Below are 2,500 nucleotides of genomic sequence, written 5' to 3' on the forward strand. Positions count from 1 at the left end.
CTTTGTGACTCCCTCCTTGAACCATCCCCATTACTCCTCCACACCCAGCTCCACTCTATCCTTTACTCCCTCCCACTCCTCCTACAGCTTTTTCTTGTACTCCTTCTCCTTTCCCTTTTCATTTAAAGAGTTCACTCTAAGCACCTCCCTACCTTTTGTTCCTTTCCTCTTTCTCCATAATCCTCCACTCTCAACTTACCTTCCACCAAAAAATGATCTGATATTCCCCCACTCCCTCCCCATAGCACATGTACATCCTTAACTCTTCCTATCATAATCCTATTTACCACTACATAATCCATCAACTCTCTATCTACCATCCTTCCATCCACCACCCTCTCCCATGTGTACTTATGCTTGACATTCTTCCGAAACACTGTATTTGCTATCATCAACTCTCTAGAAACATTTCCACCATCAACTCTCCACTACGATTCTTTCCAGGAACTCCACATTTCCCAACCACTCCATCAATTGGACCATTTCCTACCCTAGCATTAAGGTCTCCCAGTACTATTACACTAACATTTGTCCCTAAATCCTCTATGCACTCACTTAATTCTATCCAAAAGGCCCCCCTTTCTTCTACACTCTTCTCACTGCCAGGCCCATATACACTTACAAAAACCCACATCTCCTTTCCCAGTCTCACCTTCATCCACATTATCCTTGAGGAAACCTCCTTCCACTCCACTACACGTTTACCTATCTCTTCACTTACTAGTATAGCCACCCCTTCCCTCCCTCGCCCTCTCTTCACTCCTGATAACCTCCCAAACTTACACTCACCCTTCTCTTTCAACTTAGTTTCACTCAAACCAACACATCCCTCTTTCTTCTCACAAACATGCTACCTATCTCTTCCCTTTTACTCTCATCTGTACCACATCCACGCACATTAATATATATATATATATATATATATATATATATATATATACACATACAAAAAATATACAAAAGGATTACAAAGGCGGAGCATGTCGACAGGAGACCTTTTGGTCCATATCTAGGTCGGATGCGGAAAAAAAATCATAATAATAAAATAATAATTATAAAAATATATATATAATGTATGCAACAAACAAAATACATAAATAAATGCATAGGTATAGTTGAACAACAAACAAACAGGCAAACAGTAAGTAATAATGAATTGACACATAACTAATAATAAATGAAAATCAAACAGACAAATGATAACAAAGCAAAAACAAATAATATAAAATAAATTATAATCATTACAGCATCTTGCTTAGGTGTTTATCTAAATGAGTCTTAAAGCTTCGAACTGAACTACATTGCACTACCTGTGCAGGAAGTTTATTCCATTCATTAACTTTACGGTTGGCAAAGTTGTTTCTACCTACTTCCAAATTGAATCTATTTCCGGATAGTTTGAGACCATTGTTTCTTGTCTGATTCTCATTCAATGTGAAAATTTGGTCACTTTTGATGTTGTCAATTCCCTTTAGAATCTTAAAGACCTGTATCAAGTCACCTCTGAGTCTACGCTTTTTTAGGGAAAACAGATTCATATGTTTTAGTCGATTTTCGTATGATTTATTTTTGATATTTGGAATCAGTTTTGTGGCTCGCCGTGTGTGTGTGCGCGCGCGAAGATCTGGAGTCTAGAATTCATGTTGAAAGGGGAGAAGCGTAAACACCAGACTCAAAGAGGGAAGTTTAATGCCCGACGTTTCGGTCCTAGTCCTATGATCGTCTTCACGGGTGTGAAAATGTACAGTGTTCAAATGAGCTATCACACTGTCCGTGGTTGGAATTGGGAGAGGTATTCCACACTGTCGAAGCTGTCCGGGTCCCCCTCCTTTACCAGTCTCTACGAGTATTGGACGATTCGACCACCTTACATACCCAATTGTGCATATATTTAATTTACAAATAGTACAAAAAAAAAGAAATACAATAAATTAAAATACTATATAATAAAATGCAATACAATATATTAAAATACAATACAATAAAATGCAATACACTCAAAGGTATTAAAATAAAATTAAGATAAAATGCCACTTGTGCAACACTTGAAGGTGCACTACGCACTTGTACGCGAAGGAAATAAACAAATAAAGTAAAATAAAATACAATAGAATAATGCAATAAAATAAAATGAAATGAAATAAAACGCCACTTGTGTGACCATCGAAAATGCACTACGCACTTGCACGCAAAGGAAATGAATTAACACTTGATCACCCACACTATGACTTTAGTTCACCTTGTTCTCTCTCGCTCACGTGGTTTGATATGAGGCCACATGATGTTGCGTCCCTGAGTATCCTGGCTGTTACTTCTGATGCACCCTTGATAATGCCGGCCATCCAGTTCTCTATGGAAGTGGAAGTTAATGGGTTGTTTCCGTTCCTCGACATCCTAGTTTCACGAGAAGGAGACCACCTCGAGACCAGCATATACAGAAAGCCCACACACACAGACAGACTTCTAGACTATGACAGTTACCACCCGGACTGCCACAAGA

Source organism: Oratosquilla oratoria, chromosome 40 (genome assembly GCF_046742065.1).
Source record: "Oratosquilla oratoria isolate Oo_2021 chromosome 40, ASM4674206v1, whole genome shotgun sequence".
In the NCBI taxonomy this organism is placed as follows: domain Eukaryota; kingdom Metazoa; phylum Arthropoda; class Malacostraca; order Stomatopoda; family Squillidae; genus Oratosquilla; species Oratosquilla oratoria.